General features: G+C 49.4%; 1 long non-coding RNA gene across 2 annotated transcripts; it reads left to right on the top strand.

Moving 5' to 3' along the window:
- The first annotated feature begins 2,733 nt into the window (after positions 1-2,733).
- LOC139081468 (uncharacterized) lies at positions 2,734-7,165 on the top strand. 2 transcript variants are annotated; one of them, XR_011536589.1, is made up of 2 exons: positions 2,734-2,798; positions 4,945-7,165. It is a non-coding gene; the product is annotated as an uncharacterized lncRNA (long non-coding RNA). The 2 variants fall into 2 exon arrangements; XR_011536588.1 differs by having other exon boundaries at positions 2,753-2,798; positions 4,026-7,165.
- Positions 7,166-8,224: the final 1,059 nt, after the last annotated feature.

Here is an 8,224-nt window from a genome sequence, read left to right as displayed (position 1 = left end):
AGACTGGGTGAGATCAGGAATGATCTTTGAAAATTTGAGTGGGTTCTCCACAGACAATGTCCCAAATCTGAGCGGGTGAACTCTCCAGGGCACTCCTGGGTCACCTCCCAACACTGTGTATGTGGCCTCAGAGAAAGCTAATTCCTTTGGTTATCAGGCTCACAGAATTAATAACAGTAAATCCTCCCAACAAACCCATTCCAGACGGGATGGGAAAGCTTTCCAGGGTGGGACCACAGGCTCTGGGCTGCGTTCGAGTCTTGTCATCCTGCAGCGTGGATAGCTGAGTGGCAGAATCGCGCCCTAATACTCTCCAGTGAATGCCCTGGAACTCTCGCCCGCTCCCCTGCCCCTCCCTGCTGCTTGAGGCCAGATGTGCAGCCGGCCACAACCCTGAGTGACCACAAACAGAATGATCCCCTAGCTCTGAACATCACCTGCTGTTCCCCTCTGCTCTGCCTTTTTCACCTCTGCCTCTCCCTGTGTGTCAGCTCCTGGCAATGCTCCAAGGCCTGTTCAAAGGATGTCCCCCAACTAAGCTCTCCCTGATTCTCCTACCTGTCCAGTGATTTCTCCCTCCTCACACTTTGTTTGAGCCTTTCTGAAGGCACCTCACTTGCTAGTTCAACCAACCTTCATGGATTCTCATCCAGCACTGGGCACTGGGGCCACAAGCATGAGGGAGGTTCACCCAGATCTCAAGAGGTGGCCAGGCGAGAGCCATGGCAAACCGTGCGTGTGACTGGGGCTGTGACCAACATGTGCAAGGACATGGGTGATGATGACTCTGCAAGGAGAAGGCTTCACAGAGGAAGTGACATATCTAAGACATCACTCTCTGCCACACACACACACACACACACATGCTCACCCAGAACAGAGTCGGCACTCAAAATGTAAATAATATATAAATATAAATATATGAATAAACAAACAAAAAAGAACAAATTACTTTTTGTTTTCGTCCCCTACCAAGTTGGAATCTCCTAGAGAGCCAGGACTGTGTGGCTCCTCCTCAGGTTGGGGAAAGGGGAAGTTCTGCGAGAAGACAGGGAAGGGAAGACATCAACCACCGGTTCCAGGTTCACTGTCACTGGGTGTGAGCTCTCCTGCTGTGAGAGGATAGGTGGGGAAGCTGGTTGGGGGGATGTGATGGGTGGAGAAAACAGGCTCCATCCTAAGGAGACATCAGGCCAGCTCTGTGGAGCCCCAGGGAGCCTGAGGGGCTGCTCACCGTGTGAACCTGGAACTCTCCTGTGTCACACAAGGAAATTCGGGAAGGGGGTGGCAGGAAAACAGTCAGCATCAGAGATTCATCAGCCCCTTTCCTCACCATGCCCCCGAGACTTCTCTGACACCCCCATCCTGTTTCCCACACCTGGACCAGCCTTTCTGCAACAGGTTGGGGCACAGCACAGCCTGGGGCATTGCCACCGACTCCGAGGCAGACTGGGGTAGACAAAGGAGGAAGGTCATTGAAGACTTTATAGGATGTCAACAGTCATGGGGCTGGTAAGGAACTTTGCCCAATCTACTGCCTGGAGGAGCATGCCGCAGCAGTCACCACCACTAGGTTCTAGGTCATAAACCCAGACAGCAGGGCCCTGATGGTCCCAGGCGCCCCCTGGGACTGCCAGGACAAGTTGAAGAGTGTGGGGTTATAGTCAGGACTCAGGGTTCTGACTCCATGTCTCCTCTCACAGCAGGTGACATGCTGAGCCCACTACCCTCCCTATGCTCCCTTGACTGTGGGTCATGACACCTGTCTCCCTCCCAGGGTGCCAGTGAGAACACGATGTGAAGATGGCAGTGAGGTGACCTTGCCTCCCTCCCCTGGACTTTGAGTTCCCCGAAGGCAGGTCCTCATGTGACCCTAGAGGTTTAGCTGAGGGATGAGGAGAAGGTTTTGAATCAGGCTTTTCCAGAATCAGATCCTGACTTTGCTGTCTACTAGCTGTATAATCTCAGTTTACTTAAAATCTTGTTAAATCTCATTTTCTGCTTCCTAACAAGGAGACAACATGCATGGTAAAGATTAAGGAGGAAGGCCAGTACAGCAAGTACTTTTTCTTCTTCTTCGGCCCTGAGCTAACATCTGTTACCAATCTTCCTTTGTTTGCTTGAAAAGATTGTTGCTGAGGTCACATCTCTGCCAGTCTTCCTCTTTTTTGTATGTGGGACAGCATGGCTTGACGAGTGGTGCATAGACCCGTCCCCGGGATCCAAACCTACGAATCCCGGCTGCCAAAGCAGAACGCATGAACTTAACCACTACGCCACCGGGCGGGCCCCACAGCAGGCATCTTGACGCCTGCCACACTCCAGGGCTCGGTAAGCAGTGGTGGTAGTTACTGTTAGCTATCAGAACAAATTTGTAGAAGGACTGGGTGAACGAATAAACACAGACCGTGCTGCCTTCCAGAGCCCAAAATCCCATCCTCTTCAGGTCCAGAAACTCAGTTTTCTCTAGCCCCTTCCCTGTCATGGGAATGATGTTGTGACACATCCCACTGGGCTCCCAGCCCCAGATCCAGTTTGGGACAGGAGAAGGCGCTAGGTGAGGTCTCTGGGGAGGTGCCAGACCTGGTGGCCTGGATTGTACCAGGAAATGCTGAACACACCCTCCTTGGTGTGTCCCACCCACCTGGATGGGGCAATGCTCCAGGAGGCAGACAGCAAACATGGCCCCAGGGCTCCCAGCCCCTGGGAGAGCCAGGCTGAGCCTTATAAAGGGACCGATCCTGGCCCAGGTGCACATCTCCCGCATCCTTCTCCTCAGTGACGCCTCCTCAGCTCTGGTAAGTCTGCATCTGCCTCTTTGCCTTTTCTTGGGATGAGCTCAGGGCCCAGCCTGCCCTGCTGCTTGCAGGAGCGGCAAAGGCAGCTACGGGAGAGGACACTGGAGCCTGGGGCCAGTCACAGCTCTGCCGCCACTGGGGCCGTATGACCTTCTCCCCAGCCTGAGATCCTCATCCGTACAAGATGACCGGACCAAACCTTCCTGTTGCTGCTTTCGGCTCCTCTGCGACAACTGCTGTGGAAACGGCCCCAGTGGCAGCTGGGGACACCACCCTCCCTCTCCTCCTTGTCATCTCTCCTCACTGCATTCACCTGCCTGTCAGGCCCTGGGTTGGTAGAGACTCAACTTCACCCCAACCTTGGGGGAGTGTGGGTGTCCTGCCAAAGCCTTGAAGGTTTCTCTAAGCTCAGTCCTGGTACCGTCCCCCCCACCCCCCGCCCTGCCCTGGTGAGGTGACCTGCCCGCACCTGGGTAAGGCACCGACCAACCAAAGCTCTTCCACCTCCACTCTGGCCAGGAGAGTGTCCAGTGACCATCTGGGCACAGGGCTCCGCTCTGGTCTTTGCCAAAGTTGACACAAGGCCTTGGGTGGCTCCTCTCAGTGACACAGAGCAGGGATCTTTCTCCCACATTGGGAGGCAATGGTGATTGTATTAGATGCCCACATGTGTGAACCAAGGTCATTGCCCGGGTGCTTTGGAAAGTCTGGGATGTGAGGGCTGCACTGTCCAATTTCTCAGGCTTGGAGGCCAATGCGGCCCAGACCTCTGACTGTTGGCAGGAGAACCTGCTTTGGGAAGTCAGATCTTATCTTTATTAAAACGTGGTCAAGCCTTGGAGATCCAGAGAGCAGGGAGGTACAAAAGGCAGATAATCCCCAATAACAGTCAGTCCCAAGGACCCCATCTACCCTATTCCACCCAACAGTCGAAGAACCAGGGCAGGTATTTCTGTTCATTTTAAGTCCGAGGCCAACTCTGGTCCCCAGTCTCTCTTTCTCATTCCCAGGGATGGTGCAGGAAGACCTCCTCCGGGGCTCAGGACAGGGCTGGGTCTCTCTGCTCACACTCATGCTCACACTGAATCCAAGGGGAAGAGGTTAAAAAACCTTCCCTGGGCTAGAAGAAGAGAAAAAAACTTTGAGATAAGCTTTGCTAACTGCCACTGTGCATATTCAGCGTAATCAACTGTTCAAAATTAACCAGGTCTCTGTGTCCCTCCTTAGTACATGAGAGAGCTGTCTTTCCCAGGACGTCAAGGTCCTGGCATCAAGATTCTGCCTCACAAGGCCAAGCAGACTGAAGATGAAACCTAACGAGAAAAGTCCAGACAGTTAAGGAAAAAGAAATTCAGTCTTCAAAGCCAAATACACTGATGAGAAGGAGCCAACCAGCATGGCCACAAGCTCCACCCCCGCCCCCCACCTAAAACCCCAGATGAAAAACCCCTACCCGCTTTTTAAGGGGAAGCCAGCGATTCTTAAGGCACTAGCTGCTGCTTTGCTCCCTCTGCCTGACAAAGAAAGTGCAGCTGTTTTTCCCTCTCATCCAGGACTCTTCTCGTTATTTGGGTTGGCACCAGGTTCAGAGACCGAACTTTCGGTTACAACACCTAGAGCCTTCACAGTCCATCACGTGCAGAGCTTGCTCTATGGTCATGGTGGACCCCCTGGGGTCTTGCTCCTGAAGCAGTCCAGGTGTCAGAACCAGACCAGCAATGACCCTGCTCTGCCCCCGTGACTCTAACCCTGACGTTGAAGCTGGAAGAAATGGATTTGATGCTGTTTAAAGCATGTCATTGTCACAATGCTGCGCTTGGCTCCAGTCCCATCTCAGGCTTCAGTCCTTCCCAGGGTGTCTGACTCCTACCCTCTCTGATTCTGCATCCTGTGGTCCTGCCCACAGTGGATGTCTGTGTCCTTCTCCATCTCCTCTGGACCCTGACCTGCATGGGCCCACATCCCGGACTTGGTCCCACCCTCCTCATTTTGAGCAACTCATCCCACACCAGGGGGAAACACAAGTGTCTTCTGCTCTTCTTAGTCTTCTCCTCACTCGCTCCTCAGTCCCCATTCCATCTTCCCAATTTGGAGACCCTCACCTGGGGGGAAGGACAATAAAGTTCATTGTCTTTCTTCTTGGCAGCTTTTTTGAAAGCCAAGATGAGTGACACTCAAGCTGAGAAGTCTTTGATTGCCATAATCGAGCTGTTTCACAAATACACCAGACATGATGACGCAATTGACAAGCCAGGCCTGTTGAAGATGCTGAAGGAGAATTTCCCCAACTTCCTTGCTGCCTGTATGAGTTGGAGTCTGGCTTCTTATTGTTGCTTGAGCCCTGGCATGACTGAGGACACATTTTTTGTTGTGTGACCTTGGACAAGTCACTCTCATTCTCTGATCCTCAAGATTTTCATCTGCAAAAGGGCATAGTAGAACTTCATATCCTGGATTATCATCAGGGTATAAAGAGATGTATGTGGCACAGTGTGAAGATGTATGGATATAAACAGTAGTTATTAGGTGGTCAAGAAAACACTACAACTAGAGGGCAGCGAACAGGTCCCCTCCTGTCACACTCCCTCCAGGAGACTCAAGCCCATTTGTTCAGGGCCTGCCTCTAGAGGCTCCCATTAATGTCCCGGAAATTTGAGGGAAGGCAACAGAAATGCCATCAATGATAGAAATTGCTGGCTCTCCCGCAAGATAGGGACCCTCCATGGAGCCACAAATTGGGGTCGGCATTCACCTCTATCCCCAGTCCTCCATCCAGACTGTGTCTCCTGCTGCTCTCATCAGCACCCACTCCTTGAGACTCATGTCATCTGGCCACATCACCCCCTACCCTCCTACTCACGGTCTCCTACTAACCTCTTAATCAGGCAAACATTCTTCTTGCAGGAATCAGGCAACTGTCTCCAAATTCCCTTTCTCATAGGGTTAGTTATTTGTCCATGTGTTCACTCCCTACTTACACCTTTCCTTGAGCACCTCAATTCCCAGACTATCACCTCCTCTCCACTCAGGCCTCACCATATTCTGCACCTTGTCATCATTTGAGACATGTCTGAAATTTCCACCTCCTACATCCCACTCTCTGGCCACTATTGTGTGTTCCCTCCTCCTCTCCTTGTCTTTCCACCTGTTCTTCAAACTCAGGAAGATCTGCCTTCCCTGGGCCTGTTCATTTCTCTCGAATCTGAAGCCCCTGCTCCATCTCTGTGCAGCCTGCACTCCAGAATTCAACACAGCAATTGCCCCATACCTACTGTCAACTCTGGGCCTACTTTCCTTTGGGCCACACCATCCCTGCAACCCTCCAATCCTGGACCAACCCCTCCGTTTGTCTTCTCTCCTCCTGCACCACAACTGCTCTCACTATGGGGAAACATCATGGCAGGGCTCCCAAGAGCTGGTGTCTGACTCCCTCTCTGCCCAGCCTTCCCTGGACCCCTCCTAGGAACCTAGCTCCTGGTGTTCCAGATATCGCAACTCCTACCCCAACACACCTTATTGTTGCCTGCCTCAATGTCAATTTTCTAACCTCTTCCTCTGCCAGAAATGTCTTTCAATGTCTCGTCTGCCTGGTTAAAATCATATTTCACTACTGAATGTAAATATCAACTTCTCTTTAGTGATTATTTTTGGATGTGAACCCCCAACCTTTCCCCCAAAGAAATGTCCTCTGTCTCCTTTGTGCCTCCCCTCACCCTGAACCTACTTTTATTATAGAGATCACATCACGTCATTTTCCCCCATGTCTGTATTCCATGCAGACTTTGAGTTTATGGAGGGAAAGAACAGTTACTTTCGCATCATTGATCCCTAGCACCTAGCAGTGTCCAGGTGTCACTGGCCATGGACTCTGACTTATTTCTCTTGTCTTGTCTGACCTATTTCTCTCATCTTATCTGACTTATCTCTTTGTTTCACTGAAAATTGCAGATGTTCTTTTCTCTAACTCCCTGATGTTGTTTGTTTCAGCCACATTCCAGGAAGAACAAAAACACCAACCACCTTGAACTAGTCTAGACCACACTATAGGACTAACATGTGCACAGAATAACCAAGCAGCACCCTAGAGTAACCTTTGCTTCATTTCAATGCTACAATCACCCACCCAGGAGGCGCTTAAGCTTTATTAACATAATGTGTGATATACGTGAAAACATGATCTCAAACTACACCTGCACAAGCTTATACCCACCTCTACGTGTGATGACAAAACTTCCCTCTTGAATATTCGTTCCCTACCCCAAATAAAGGCTCCTCTTTCCTTTTGCTTGGGGAGCCATGGCTTTGAGAAATTATTCCCTGTGATCTCCTTATTTGAAGCAAATAAATTTTACTTTGTGTGACAACTATTTCTGGTGATGTCTCTGATTTTAATTCACCAGAAGCAGACTCACTTTGATCTGGTAATACAGGCACATAATAAGTACTCTAATATCATTTTTCATTAAAATATATTTATCCAGATTCTGGTCCATCCCATTCCATATTAACAGCAATGCAAAATCTAAAAACTTCCAGTCCCAGAGGTTGACTGTGAAGCTTAGGAAAAGACCCTGGAATCTGGAGCCAGGCTAAAAAGACTAATGTAAACCACTATATAGCTTCTGGTGGGACTCTAACCATGATCTCCCAAATGAGAGGTTTTAAAATCTAAATTAATGCAGTTCAAGTGCACCAACTGATTTCTATGGAAATCACATGTAAGAGCATGAGAGCTCTTATCTCATCAATCCAACAAGGAAACTTAAGGAAATTTATAGAGAACCCGCAATTAGTATTCAGGTTGCTTTATGTGCATCTAATAGTATTACCTCTAATCTGCTATTATTCTCTAATGTGCAGACACAATATTTTGCTTATCCATTCCCCTCAGATACCCTCTTCCCATATTGCTTCCAACTCCCTGCCACCACAAACGATGTGAGAATGAACATCACTATGCTGTTCCCTTATGGATCTGTATGAAAATTCCTCAGAATATATAGTGTAGTGGAATACCCGGGACACGGGTTACATGTGCTCTTAATGTGACTAATTCCTCCTTACCAGCAGTACCGAGAGTCCCTATAGCTCTTCGTTGCTCCAATGTGTCTGCTTCTAATTATGGTAGATCTTTGTAGCAGATCAGTTATCTCACTAACACGTATAGAAAGGCTGAAGCAAATTCAAAAAATAATCTGATTATAGGCATCAGAAATCTTCCAAAGCAACCAGGACTTGAAGGTCCAGGATGCTTAAGAGAAGGAAATCTCAATGAATGAGCTCAACATTCTAAGCTGCTTCTCTTGAGGAATTTATAAAATCTGAAGTAGTTTAGGCAAATGTGTTATCAAGACAATCAGAAAGTCACTTCCAAGAGACAAAGATTATCTGAGATTTCAATAATCTCTCAAGGCTGGAGAAAGACA

Source organism: Equus przewalskii, unplaced genomic scaffold (assembly GCF_037783145.1).
Source record: "Equus przewalskii isolate Varuska unplaced genomic scaffold, EquPr2 ChrUn-10, whole genome shotgun sequence".
NCBI classification, from domain to species: Eukaryota; Metazoa; Chordata; class Mammalia; order Perissodactyla; family Equidae; genus Equus; species Equus przewalskii.
Note: the sequence above shows the minus strand (reverse complement) of the source record. Positions and strands in the feature narration are given on the sequence as shown.